This window comes from Aquarana catesbeiana, linkage group LG03, assembly GCF_042186555.1.
Source record: "Aquarana catesbeiana isolate 2022-GZ linkage group LG03, ASM4218655v1, whole genome shotgun sequence".
Taxonomy (NCBI): domain Eukaryota; kingdom Metazoa; phylum Chordata; class Amphibia; order Anura; family Ranidae; genus Aquarana; species Aquarana catesbeiana.
In genome coordinates this window covers 513631306-513647375 of record NC_133326.1, presented here as the reverse complement: position 1 = coordinate 513647375, position 16070 = coordinate 513631306, and positions in this window count along the sequence as shown.

The window sequence follows — 16070 nt, the reverse complement described above, 5'->3', positions numbered from 1 at the left end:
AGGAGGGGTAGACTCCTGGGGGGTAACTGACTCAGGGGGCACAGACTTGGAAGGTTCTGACACAAGAGGAGAGGGTACAGTAGGCTGGGGGGACACAGAGACAGATACAGAAGGAATACTTACAGACACAGGAGGGGTGGCCACAGGAACTGGAGAGGGATCCTGAACAGGACCAGGGGAGTCGGTCACCACAGAGGAGGATGGTACACCAGGGGCCTCACCCTACATCCTGTCCAGCCTTGACATGTCATCAATTACCTCCTTCTCCATATTGTGCCAGGCTTCAGGACATCTGCTGTAGGGGTGGCCAAGGCGCAGGCACAGGTTGCACCTGATCATTTCGGTGCAGTCCTTAGCCATATGACCCTGACCCCGACACACTGAACACATCAAGGCTGAACAGGAGGAGCTCAAATGCCCCTTTTCTCCACAACGGTGACACAGCTTCAGCTGACCAGGGTAAAAAACAGTCATCCTATACCTCCCTATAAAAGCTGAGGAGGGCAGGTGACGGACAACATTCCCATCCCTGGCCAACCTGACTGTTACTGACCAACCCCCAGTCCAGATGTTACGCTCATCAAGGATTTTATTGGGCTTGGTCAAAACCTCCCCATAGTTCCTTAACCAAACCTCTAGATCCCGAGCAGGGACACTCTCATTAGTGAGGATAATTGTGATTTTTTTTTTTACTGTTGACCTCTGAGAAACTGCAACTGGGGCCAGACCTTCCCATTCAGGTCTTGACCTGCACCGAGCCTCATATCTCTCCCAGAACAGGTCAAGACCCTCTGGCCTGGTGAAGCTAACTGTATAATCCCGTGTCCCAGCTACATGTATAAAGGCATACAGATCATTTGCCCCAAAACCCATCTCTAAAATCAAATCCACCACTGCACGCCGTGCTGGAGGGATTGCACCACCTTCCCATTTCAGAATAACAACATTACGTCTGGGACCCCCAGCAGAAGCCAGAGACCCAAGACCAGATCTTGGGGTGCTCAAAGTGGTAGCCTGTAGGGGAAAACCCCACTTGGGAGCAGAGCTACCAGGAGCAGAGCGTACCACCTGAGCAAACGTAGGTTTATCAGGGCCAAGGCCCCCACATTGAAGTCACATTAGTCTGTACATCATTAATAACTCTCTGAACTGAATTGGCAGAATCCGTAGCAGGACGATTGTCCATCACACTGATACTGGGGTGATTGTTATCAGTCACAGCAATATTCAATTTCCCATCAGGAATGGTAACAGTTTCTGCTGCAATACCAGCTGTTTCCTGATGCTGCGCTGTAGAGTCCTCAGCAGCAGTGGGGCAAACAGCTTTGGACTCAGCTAAAGAAGGGTTAATGGGCTCTGCTGACACCTGTGGTTCTTCTACAGAAATGACATTTTTTTAAAGTAACTCTTGCTGCATTGCAGCATCAGCAGGCACAACATTGCTGCACACAGGATCAGCAGCCTGATTGTCATTAGGCACATTGTCGGTGTTGAAAGGCACAAAAACAGTCTTATCCACAACATGGGACTTGGCAGTCTTTACCTTATCAGGTACATCATCTGTAATGTCCTACTCATTAAACATTAACTGATTCCTCCGCATAGGAGACTCCATTGCCTGGATGGCCCTGAGCATGCCTCCTGAGTCCTGGGAAGGCATGGGGCTGCTTACCTCTCCCTGAGGGGGCAGGGGGTCAGAACGGGGAGTCTCCTCCTACACCTCCATCTTTGTCATCCTTCCAAACCTCCTGTCATTTCCAAACTTCTCCTTAAATGGCCCATCTCTGCCTTCCATCATGGCCACAATGGTCTCCTGATGGTCCACACGGACTTTGGCCAACTGGATCTCCGGATCCATGGATCCACGCTTCTGGCTGTGTAATCCCGGCCACCACTCACTCCCGAATGGCTTCGGAACCTTCATCCTCACCAGGGGTAGAGAGATCGGCTTGTACAGGGGCAGGCATGTCACCCGACAGCCCAGGAGATGGCTGTGAGCTTCCAGCAGGAGAGGCCCCGCTGGTCTCCATGGCTTCCCCAGAAAGGGGCCAGGAGAGCTGGGAGAGATTTCACCACCACTCCCCTCTCACACGGATCACCTGGAGCAGCTTCAGAGAGACACCTTCCTCCTGACACACCTGTGCTCCAATGATGGGTGGGGCACTATTCCTCCCACCGACACCAATCATGGAGCACTATTCCTCCCACTGACACCAGTGATATGGCACTATTCCTCCCACTGAAACTAGTGAAGAGACACTATTCCTCCTACTGATGCCAACAATGGGGCACTATTCCTCCCACTAATACCAATAATGGGGAACTATTTAATCTGCTGACACCAATGATGGGACACCATTCCTCCTACTACTGATGCCAATGATGGGGCCCTATTTCTCCCACTGATACCAATAATGGGGCACTATTCCTTTCAATTTTACCAATGATGGGGCACTATTCCTCCCAGAGATACCAATGATGGAGCATTATTCCTCCCGCTGATACCAATGATGGAACACCATGCCTCCCACTATTGATACCAATGATGGGGCACTATTCCTATCAATGATACCAATGATGGGGCACTATTCCATTCACAGTTGACATTCACCGCTTCAGCCCCGGAAGATTTTACCCCCTCCCTGACCTGAGCACTTTTTGCGATTCGGCACTGCGTCGTTTTAACTGACAATTGCGCGGTCGTGCGACGTTGCACCCAAACAAAATTGACTTCCTTTTATTTCCCACAAGTAGAGCTTTCTTTTGGTGGTATTTGATCACCTCTGTGGTTTTTATTTTTTGCACTACCCTGTTTCCCCGAAAATAAGACCTAGCGTGATTGTCAGTGATGGCTGCAATATAAGCCTTACCCCCCAAATAATCCCTACCCTGTTTCCCCGAAAATAAGCCCTACCCTGAAAATAAGACCTACGAGGACTTTAACTAGGGCTTATTTGGGGGTTAGGGCTTATATTGCAGCCATCACGACAATCACGCTAGGTCTTATTTTCGGGGAAACAGGGTATAAACAAAAAAGAGCGACAATTTAGAATAAAAATGCATTCTTTTTTAATTTTTGCTATAATAAATATCCCCCCAAAAAATATAGAAAAACAATTTTTTTCCTAAGTTTAAGCCGATATGTATTCTTCTACATATTTTTGGTAAAAAAAAATAGCAATAAGCGTATATTGATTGGTTTGCGCAAAAGTTATAGCGTCTACAAAATAGGGGATATGGCATTTTTATGTTACTTTTTTTTTATTAGTAATGGTGGTGATCTGCGATTTTTATAGGGACTGCGACATTATGGTGGACACATCGGACACTTTTGACACTATTTTGGGACCATTATCATTTATACAGCGATCAGTGCTATAAAAATGTACTGATTACTGTGTAAAGGACACTGGCAGTGAAGGGGTTAACCACTAGGGGGCGATGAAGGGGTTAAGTGTGGCCTAGGGAGTGACTCTAACTGTGGGGGGATGGGCTTCAAATCACATGACAGCGATCACTGCTCTCAATGACAGAGAGCAGTGATCTCTGTCATGACACAAGGCAGAATGGGGAAATGCCTTGTTTACATAGGCACTTCCCCGTTCTGCGGCTCCGTGACATGATCACTGGGAGACGGGCAGACATCCAGTCCGCCGATCCCGCGGGCACGGTCACACTGTAGGCGGCGGGCGTGATATCCCTGCCTCTTAAAGGGGAGGTACAAGTACGCCCATTTGCCCACCACTGCCATTGTGCCGACGTATATCGGCGTGCAGCGGTCGGCAAGTGTTATTAAACCCACAACAGTAAAATCAGTCTGTATATGCAGTAAATAATGCTTGTTATACTAACTATGGAACCTAAGGGGTTAATCCTTTGCATTGTACAGTATCTCACAAAAGTGAGTGCACCCCTCACATTTTTGGAAATATTTTATTCTATCTTTTAATGTGACAACACTGAAGAAATGACACTTTGTTACAATGTAAAGTAGTGAGTGTACAGCTTGTATAACAGTGTAAATTTGCTGTCCCCTCAATCTAACTCAACACACTGTCATTAATATCAAACCCCTGCCAAAAAAAGTGAATACACCCCTAAGTGAAAATGTCCAAACTGGGCCCAATTAGCCATTTTCCCTCCCCGGTGTCATGTGACTCGTTAGTGAAACAAGGTCTCAGGTGTGAATGGGGAGCAGGTGTGTTAAATTTGGTGTTATCGCGCTCACTCTCTCATAGTTATATATATAGTTACATAGTAGGTGAGGGTGAAAAAAAGACACAAGTTCATCAAGTCCAACCTGTATGTTGTGCTCGTTCAGGTGCTTATCTAATAGTTTTTTGAAACTATCAATGTTCCCCACTGAAAACCACCACCTGTGGAAGTGAATTCCACATTCTAGGTCAATGGTCAATGAAGGTCTCAGGTGTGAATGGGGTGCAGGTGTGTTAAATTTGGTGTTATCACTCTCACTCACTCATACTGGTCACTGGAAGTTCAACATGGCAAATAACTCTCTGAGGATCTGAAAAAAAGAATTGTTGCTCTACATAAAGATGGCCTAGGCTATAAGAAGATGGCCAAGGCCCCAAAACTGAGCTGCAGCATGGTGGCCAAGACCATACAGCGGTTTAACAGGACAGGTTCCACTCAGAAGAGACCTCGCCATGGTTGACCAAAGAAGTTGAGTGCACGTGCTCAGCATCATATCCAGAGGTTGTCTTTGGGAAATAGACATATGAGTGCTGCCAGCATTGCTGCAGAGGTTGAAGGGGTGGGGGGTCAGCCTGTCAGTGCTCAGACCATACTCCGCACACTGCATCAAATTGGTCTACATGACTGTCATCCCAGAAGAAAGCCTCTTCTAAAGATGGTGCACAAGAAAGCCCGCAAACAGTTTGCTGAAGACAAGCAGACTAAGGACATGGATTACTGGAACCACGTCCTGTGGTCTGATGAGACCAAAATAAACTTATTTTGTACAGATGGTGTCAAGCGTGTGTGGCGGCAACCAGGTGAGGAGTATAAAGACAAGTGTGTTTTGCCTACAGTCAAGCATGGTGGTGGGAGTGTCATGGTCTGGGGCTGCATGAATGCTGCCGGCACTGGGGAGCTACAGTTCATTGAGGGAACCATGAATGCCAACATGTACTGTGACATACTGAAGCAGAGCATGATCCCCTCGCTTCGGAGTCTGGGCCACAGGGCAGTATTCCAACATGATAATGACCCCAAACTAAGGTGACCAGATTTTTAAAATAAAATCCGGGGACATATTTTATTTTTTTTATTGATAAATGGTAAACTATTTTATAAGCATATTTTCCTCAAATTATATATGCAGTGTATGTGGTATGAATGATTGTATGATATATACGTTATTTCTCACATTTTGTTCATGAGATAAAAAAAAAAGATACTTCTTAGAATTTTTGGGGTATATGACTAACAAATGTTAGGAAGATAAGATAGAGAATTAACTTTTCAATGCATATTTTGTATTTTATTCTTACCTAAGAATTTTGGTTCAACAATAACAATATAAATTAACAATTCAGAACAGTTAAAGATTGCATAGTAACGACACATACACATACACATATGACATTTTTATCATTTTTTACACACAAATAGAGCTTTATTTTGGTGGTATTTAATTGCCACTGGGTTTTTTATTTTTTGCTAAACAAACGAAAAAAGACCAACATTTTTTCTTAGTCTCTGTTATAAAATGTTGTGAATAAGTAATTTTTCTCCTTCACTGATGTGCACTTATGAGGCTCCACTGATGGGCACTGATAGGCGGAAATGATAAGCGGCAATGGTGGGCACTGGTAGGCGGCAATGATGGGCACTAATGAGGCTGCACTGATAAGTTGGCATTGATGGGCACTTATAGGCAGCACTGGGACAGTGCACTGATGAGGCTGCACTGATAGGAGGCACTGATTGACACTGATACTCTGAGGGGGAGGGGGTTCATTAATCTGTAATGCTATTTGTAATATGCAGCATGCAGGGGGTTAATGTATTGCCATTGGTCACTGGTGCATTAGTGACCAGTGGCAGTTAATTAACCCCTTTGTGCTGCATTAGTGGCAGTGGTGGCAGTGTTTACTAACCCCTTTATGCTGCAGCATGCCGGGCGGGGCCTAGGAAGCTCCTGTCGGGCTGGGTGGAGATCCCTGACAGGGAAGTGACAGTGTACCACTCCGCTGCAGCTCTTCAAGTGTAGCTCTTGTAGTGATCTAATATAATAATATATATATTCTGGGTGATATGATAATTAATTAGTAAGTATTCTTATAATGATGATGTAAGTACTCTTCCGCAGCAACCCAATTCTTCCAGAGAGATGCACTTTATTGACTTCCAACACAGAACAAAGTCCAAAGTCCACAGATGACAAAGAAATCCGACAGAGGAAATATAATTCAGAAACCCATCTCCTAGGCCTGTGCGTTCCCAGCCATGCACAGACAAGCCCCACTCATACACATACAAGCCTCACTTACTAACCTATAGACTGAATGCCGTGTTATATTCACCAGGCATTGAATGGCTGAGCAATTTGATTGGCCTTTCAATTCAGGACTTTAGTCTTTCAAACAGACAACAACCCCCAGCCGTGAACAGCTGTAGTCATAAACCACCCCAATTTGCACTCCCGCATATCAACATCAACAAGTCCCCTTTAGATATATTAATTAGATAAACAGAACACCCTTTTGAGCCCTTGGAATACCTACATTCCTGCATATCAACAAGCCCCCCTGATATATTAGCCCCACAGGAGGGAGCCTCCGCTAGGCCAACCCAAAACACTCCCTGATCCCATTGTTACCCCCTCAGGTCTAATTACCATCAATAAATATTTCTTCTATGGTCCTTTAAACAATGTACCCTTTGAAATGTTCAATTAGGTTTCCAGACCATACCTCACCTCACACACCTAGGTAGACTTGCATAAAATCAACACATCAAAGAGTCTTCAGCTGTCCCCTTGATATGTTAAAATTCAGTTGGACAAATCAACCAGTCAATTGAATTCTGGCCTGGTCAATATTGACTGCATGTGTACATACACACAACAATGTCCCACATAAATCGGTGAACATTACAACATATTACAACATATACCCCCACTTGGGTCGGTTCTAACTACTAGAACTGACCCATAAATCAAACAACAAAAAATATCATTACGATTTAAGGTACTGGATGCTTTACAATGGCTCATATAAAATATGAAGTTGAAACTGGTTACATCTCTCTTCGCCAGCCTCTAAAATATCCCCATGAAACAGTTATTAGATAATATAACTTTTAGACCATGACTAGAAAAGGATTTGGTAAACATCAGTGGCCCATATAGCTGTTAGGCCTTATTATATCACATCAAGATCTTGAATATTGCGCGAAGACGAGCTGATGTCACAGTCCATTCTTCGGTCTGACTTCATCACATCTCTCACCATCTCACTGAAAGTAAACTTGGTATGCTCTGGGAACTCCAATCCACAAGTCCAGGATTCTCTCATCTCCAGGCTCAAGCTTTTCATTTTTAAAGATGCTTTTACGCAAACACTCTACTTTCATCTTTATAGTAAGAAGAACCATCAATGTACCAGCACTCACTTTCAAGGTCAAAAAAGGTTTGGATATGGCAGTAAAACTATTTCCTTGCACTTGACATTCATGAGTCCATCTTTGTTGATTGCCAGTCAAAATTTGCTTTTGTAATTTGCTGTAGGCCGACCCCTCATTGCATTCAATAGAGCAGTTACTTGGATCACTCAGTCCATAATTACATTTGAATGGTATACCAACATATACATATACATATACCCCCACAATGGTTCAGATAGAGTCATCAGTGTTTATCAGATCTTCTATCCAGACAAAGCGGCAGTGGAAATTCTTGCTAGTATCTTCACCATGAAAGGTAGAAAGAATTTTTTCATCCATATATGTCATAGCCTTTAGCATATTATAAACAACTGAATCAACAAAGTTTCAAATCATGACTAGAGTGATGAATTTCACTCACCCCTCTTAAAAATTTATGAAAACCACCCAACATACTAAAATTTATGCTATGCCAAGCCATTGTGCAGCATCTCACCTTAGATGTCAAATATATTGATCAATACGCATTATGTAATATGTACAGATGTTATGAAAATTATTTTAGGTTAAAATGCTTCTCTTTGGTTTTAAGATAAAGTTCAAGAAATAAAACATAAAGAAAATAAAAAAAAAAATGAAAAGCAAAATATATCAGGAAAAGGGAGAAAAATTAAAAATTAGGGCGTTGAAGAAAAAAAAGAAAAAAGGTCCATTGCTTGATGAATTTCGAGAGAGTCCATGAATGCTTTATAATTCCTTGTTGTCTTTTCAGCATTTCTCCCATAATTCTCCCTCACCAGCCAGCAATTTCAGACTGCTATTCACCGTCATTTAAATGTCAATATCTGAAAGAGTCCGTTCAAGGAAAAGTCCATGTTCTGGCCACTGTAAAATTGTAGGACAGTCTCTAGAATTTGTGACCATTATATGTAAGATTTTTGTATAGACTCCATCCTCCATGTCATGAGGACTACAGGATATAATACCCTCCTTAAATACTGTAAAATTCCTTTCCAAAGTCATTTGCATTTGTGGTCCATTCTCTGTCTCCACTAATATTATATCTGTACTCCTGTGACGATCGCTTCCTTCTGGGTAAGTCCAAACAGCAGATTCCACAAAGTAATCAGATTTTGGCATCATGATCTCACATCTAACGACTATCCACCCCCCGGCTATGCCCTTTACCATATCCCCATGTATCTGGATGCCTTCTGATTCCCGTAAAACAGTAAGTTCTGTAGTATGATCCACTACACTTCTTTTACTTCGATCAGATTTCTCCACTTTAACTTGACACGTTTCCACTCTGATGTTTGTAATGCAAAGTAGTAGAGTGATTGACACTGTTATCAACACACATGCTAATAGAGAAGGCTTGTATTTGTCCAGGGGGAATGTCTTCATGTTGATGTAGTCCTCTGGTATTCGCATTACTCCTGGGACCTGAAAGACAATCTCAGGAAGAAAGTTAGACAATGCTTTCCTCCATCAAATCCACTTTTCCTTTAAATGCTTTGATCTGACATGCATGACTCCATCTTGACCTATCCTCTCCCAAGTCTAATAAGTAAACAGAGGGTCCAATTTTGTCTATGATTGCATAAGGGCCCTTCCACTTTGCCCTAGGAAATGGGTGAAACCCAGAAAAATCCTGTAACATTACTCTAGCCCCAATTTGGTATTCGCTGGTATCACCCATCGCATTAAACCACTGTTGTGAGCTTTTATGGGTACATTCATCAGTGGCACACACAGCCTTATGTACTGTAATCACATGATCCTTTAAGGTCTCTACCCATGATTCAGATAATGACACAGTTTCTAATGCAGCTGGGACCGGATTTATCAGATGTTCCCACGTTCTCATTGTTCTGCCGAGCAGAGCTTCATAAGGGGCAAAGCCTATGGACCTGCAAACTCTGGAACGAATAGTTGCCAGAACAAAGGGTAATTTTTCATCCCAATCGGTACCTTGCTCATTGACAACCTTTCTAAGAGCATTTTTAATTGTCCTGTTCATTCGTTCAACCTGTCCCGCAGACTCAGGGTGATAGAAGATGTGAAATTTTTGGATGACCCCAAGGAGCTTGCATGTCTCTTGTATCACATTACCTACAAATCCTGGCCCATTGTCACTGTCTAAAACTTTTGGTATCCCCCACCGACTAAATATTTCTTTGACCAAGATCCTTGCAGTAGTAGTGGCAGTACAATTTTTGGTAGCGAAAGCTTCAACCCAGTGACTGAAGGAATCCACCACAACCAGTAAATATTTGTTCTGGTGTGCAGTGTTAGGCAATTCACCTGTGTAATCAATTTGTATTCGCTCCCATGGTCCCATGGGAGCTTGTCTCATCAGTGCCCCTCTCCTCTTCCTATTTGCGGGATCATGCCTGGCACACATCAAACACGATAAGATATGGTCCTGCATGTGTTGTTTATTTTGAGGCCACCATGCTACATGATCTAATCTCTCTAAAGCTAAAGGAAGTTTGGGGTGTCCACCAGCAGGGGATCCATGAATCCATGTAAGAATGTCTTTCCTCACACCTTTTGGGGCAACCCATAAAGATAAATTGTTTTTGTAAGTTATTAGAAGGCCATCCTTCACCTGAATAATGTATCACGTTCCCCTCTCATCTTGTCATACTCAATTTTCAGGTGGTCATATTTCTGTTTTAACTGAGAAAACGGTATCCAAGTCTTGGACCTTTTCTTATTATTATTTTGGTCAGCTCTGTTTTTCATATTAATATCACCTATGTTTGACCCGGAGTGTCCTCTCTGGGTGTTATCATAGGATATTATCTTCTGATCTTTATGCTCAGTATTTGTCCTAAACAATGTGGCTAAATCAACTTTGACAGCCTGCTCATTTGACTTTCTCCATAAATGGTCTGCTCTCAACAATATGTCTTTTAAATCATGAGGATTTGGGGTAACTAGTAAAATATTTTGTTTGATATCTTCATGCAAAGCATCTAGAAACATACTCATATGTATCAAGCCCCCACGCTCAAATGCAAGATTATTACCGACCAATAATTCCATAATAGTTGCTATCCTGTGTGACAATTCATAGGGAGATTCATTTTGCATTTGTTGGATCTTTCCATGAATGGTAACATCAGAACGTACACCATACAGAACACATAATAATTCCAGTAATATGTCCCTTGTCCTCAGAGGCTGAATACAGATTTGTTTAATTCTCATCCAAAGACCACTTCCTACAGAATGTTGCAAAACTCTTTCTAAGTCAGATGGGTTGAGATTGTACATATCTCTGACTTGCTGCACGTCACAAAACCATTTTAAAAATCTGTTTAAATCATGGTAAGGAACCATTCCTATTTCTTTAAGAATTGCGTCTAATAATTTTGGTTTCAATGGCTTCATTACAAGCTGAACTTCACCTGTATTATTATTATTGTTATAAACTGTGGTAGTCACAGTGGGGGCAGCTGGTAATGAATTATCAGATTTAATATGAGGTTCCGTTTGCTGCAGATTGCTGAATCCAAGATTTGATGCATATCTGCATTCCTGAGATCTCTTCTCTAATTCCATAATTCTTAATTTTAATCTCTCATTTTCCTCTGATAATTCATCACAACGTTTAGATTTCTCAAGTAAAGCTTCTCCAATGGTAACCGCATGCAACTTTAAATTTACTGTCTCAGTGTCTGAATGGTTTTGTAACCTCTCACAAACATTGTTGCTATTATCAACTGCCTTCTGTAACTGGGTAATTTCCTCAACCTTACCATTCAAAGAACTTTCCATTGTTAAACAGCAAGATAACAAGCCCTGTATAATGCAACCTTTTCTTTTACTTTCTGAAATTTTGCTATCAAAAATATTTTTCTCTAAAAATTCCTTCATCATCGTCCATGTCTGCTTACATTTTTCTGGAATTTCATAAGGACCGCCATGGCGCTTAATACATTTTAATACCCATCTGTTAACTTTATCAGAACTGACACTGGCTTCACACTGAGTAAGCATTTTGACTATATTACTAATAGTTAAAAAAAGGAAATATTTTACTCACCGCATTAGTTACTCCTTCAGTTTCCAGTTCAGGTCTTCTGGTACACGACACAGTCCTTTTTTTTTTGTTGTTGTTGTTTCCAGTCTCCAGAGGATAATTCTGGGGTTCCCAACTTGTTAAATTTTGTAGATCAGACTCTCTTATGTCACAACCAGACATTAGAGTTACAGCACAGCTCTTGGTTCTTCATCAGACTTCTGTCCAACTCACAGGATTGTTGTCACCACCGACTTCTGTTACTAAGTCCGAAAATGCTCTTCTGGTCACATGAACGGCACCAGTGTAGTGATCTGGTATATTAATGTATATTGGGTGTATAGATAATTAATTAGTAAGTATTATTATAATGATGATGATGTAAGTACTCTTCCGCAGCAACCCAATTCTTCCAGAGAGATGCACTTTATTGACTTCCAACACAGCACAAAGTCCAAAGTCCACAGATGACAAAGAAATCCGACAGAGGAGATATAATTCAAAGTCCCATGTTCTTAGGTCTGAGTGTGCATACACAGACAAGCCTCTCTTCCCCCATACAGACAAGCCTAACTTCCACAGACAAGCCTCACTCACAAAACCTATAGACTGAATGCCATGTTATATTCACCAGGCATTGAATGGCTGAGCAATTTGATTGGCCTTTGATTAGCTTTAGTCTTTCAAACAGACAACAACCCCCAGCCGTGAACAGCTGTAGTCATAAACCACCCCAATTTGCACTCCCGCATATCAACATCAACAAGTCCCCTTTAGATATATGTAATTAGATTAGATTAGCATACCACCTGAATACCCTTTGAAATGTTCAAATAGACTAACAGCCCATACCTCACACCCCTAGGTAGACTTGCATGAGATTAGCACATCAAAGGATCTTCAACTGTTATCTTAAAATTGAGTTGGCTTGGACAATTTCTGCTCAACCCATACTCCAATACAATATTATACATTGGCCAATATTATACATTATAAATTGGCCAACATATTACAACATATATATCCGGGTCACGGCACCAAATGTAGTGATCTAATATAATAATATATATATTCTGGGTGATATGATAATTAATTAGTAAGTATTCTTATAATGATGATGTAAGTACTCTTCCGTAGCAACCCAATTCTTCCAGAGAGATGCACTTTATTGACTTCCAACACAGAACAAAGTCCAAAGTCCACAGATGACAAAGAAATCTGACAGAGGAAATATAATTCAGAAACCCATCTCCTAGGCCTGTGCGTTCCCAGCCATGCACAGACAAGCCCCACTCATACACATACAAGCCTCACTTACTAACCTATAGACTGAATGCCGTGTTATATTCACCAGGCATTGAATGGCTGAGCAATTTGATTGGCCTTTCAATTCAGGACTTTAGTCTTTCAAACAGACAACAACCCCCAGCCGTGAACAGCTGTAGTCATAAACCACCCCAATTTGCACTCCCGCATATCAACATCAACAAGTCCCCTTTAGATATATTAATTAGATAAACAGAACACCCTTTTGAGCCCTTGGAATACCTACATTCCTGCATATCAACAAGCCCCCCTGATATATTAGCCCCACAGGAGGGAGCCTCCGCTAGGCCAACCCAAAACACTCCCTGATCCCATTGTTACCCCCTCAGGTCTAATTACCATCAATAAATATTTCTTCTATGGTCCTTTAAACAATGTACCCTTTGAAATGTTCAATTAGGTTTCCAGACCATACCTCACCTCACACACCTAGGTAGACTTGCATAAAATCAACACATCAAAGAGTCTTCAGCTGTCCCCTTGATATGTTAAAATTCAGTTGGACAAATCAACCAGTCAATTGAATTCTGGCCTGGTCTATATTGACTGCATGTGTACATACACACAACAATGTCCCACATAAATCGGTGAACATTACAACATATTACAATGTAGCGGTGGCGTATACAGTATCTTTCCCCTGCGGCCTTTGTACGGGCATCACAGCGGCCCTGGGGGGGGGGGGGGCAATTGCCACCCTGCCCCCTGGCCCAGTCCGCCCCTGCTATCCGGGGACAAAACCGGGGACAGACTTGGTCCAGGGATCCAGGGACAGTGTCCTCAGTCCATGGACTGTTAAAAATAGCTAAATAGCTAAAAATAGCCACTGATTACTGTCACTGGCAGGGAAGGGATTAATACTAGTGGGCGATCAAGGGGTTAACCGTGTTCCCTAGGTGTGTTCTAACTGTAGGGGGGACGGAACTGACTAGGGGAGGAGACCTGAGAGAACTGGGTTGTGTGTATTCACACACACATCCCCGTCCTCGTTCTGGCATGTGCATTGGCTCTGGGGACACCCGGTGGGCGTGTGCGCGCCTACTATGACATCTTAAAGGAGCGACGTATAGCTACGGCAATTTGCGCAGCTGTGCCAACCTGCCACAGTATAATTGCGGTTAATGATGGGTCTATTCCTCCCACTGATACCAATGATGGGGCACTATTCCATTCACAGCTGACACTAATTATGGGCACTATTCCTTCCATTGATACCAATGATGGGGCACGATTCCTTACACTGAAACCAACAGTAGGACATAATTCTTTACACTGACAAAAACAGGGCAGCACTATTCCTCCCCATGACACCAGCGATGAAACAATATTCCTCTCACTGACATTAATAATGGGGAACCACTCCTACTGATACCAATGATGCGGCACTATTCCTTCCACCGACACCAACAATAGGGCACTATTCCTCCCACCGACACCAATGACTGGGCATAATTCCTCCTACAAGCACCAACGATGGAACACTATTCCTTCCACTGAAACCAACAACGGGGCACTACTCCACCCACTGATACCAGTAATAGGGCAGTATTCCTCCTCCTACTGACCACAGGTGTAATCGTTTTACTCCCAATGACCACAAAGCCTAAAGCATTGTTTACTCCCACTGTTCATGGTCTGGCCCCCTAAAGTCTGAAGGGCAATAAACTAGCCCTTTGTTTAGAAAGTTTGCTGACCTCTAGGTTATAGGTTAGGGTTGGAAGGGTAAGTGCTAAGGGCACGTTATGTGTTTGTTGGGAAGATCAAATGGTAATGTCTTGTCTTTGGCGTTAGGTGTTAAAGGATAACTATAATTTCACAAAGTAATCTTTTAAGTACCTGGCAAGAGAGAAGACTTTGGTGGAGGAAGGGGAATAATAAGGATAACTATATGATAGTATACTCATCTCTTAAAGTGTATCTTCAGTATACCCAAAACATTTTTGGAGGGGCACTGATGAAGCTTGGTGACACAATCCAGAGGTGGGGATTGGTCCATGTCTGGGAAAGGAGGGTGGTAGTGTCTCCTTAGAGGCAATCTGAATAAATCATATGCGATTGTATCTTCAGCATGATCTGAATGCACTTTAATAAATGATTAAAATTGGAGGTTTTAATCATTTAAAGCGGAGCTCCAGGCTCCTTCAGGAAAAAATTAAAAGTCAGCAGCTACAAATACTGAAGCTGCTGACTTTTAATATTAAGACACTTACCTGTCCAGGAATCCAGTGGTATCCTCCTCACCCGTGCTGATTTTTCAATGTATATGTGACATAATATACAGTATAAAGTTCAATGAATGAATAAGTGCACTTGTGAATCGCTCTGTGTAAAATAATTAATATAAAAATATAATAAAGTCCAAGGAAGAAGTCACCACATTGACATATGATGTGACAAATGTCCACTCCACAAAAACGGCCCCAAAATTCTTCCAAAGTGTAACACACTCTTTACAGTGATCACTTCCACCAGCAAGTACTCATACGGATGGACCCTCACCTTCACAGTTGCCACTCTATATTATAAGGAGGTCAAAAGCACATGAGATAAACGAGCCAGAAACCTCGAGTCCCAGGAACCACCTCCTGTCTTGATCACCCTGCAGCCTAGGATCCACAGCATACACAGCCACTCTCAACTGACGCATTTCATCCCAATTGGAATTCTTCAGAGGAGGTCCTAAGGCGTACCAAGCTACATATAACACATCCTCCCCAGTGGTTGCCAGAGTATGAACAGCGATCTGTCCTCTCTCCTACACAGTCCCCTCCCCCCTTCAGTTAGAACACACACTAGGGAACACAATTAACACCTTGATCACCCCCTAGTGTTAACCGCTTCCCTGCCAGTGACATTTATACAGTAATCAATGCATTTTTATAGCACTGATCGCTGTATAAATGACAATGGTCCCAAAAATGTGTCAAAATTGTCCGACGTGTCCGCCATAATGTCGCAGTCCCTATAAAAATCACAGATCGCCGCCATTGCTAATAAAAAAAAATTAATAATAAAATGCCATAAAACTATCCCCTATTTTGTAGACGCTATAACTTTTGCACAAACCAATCAATATACGCTT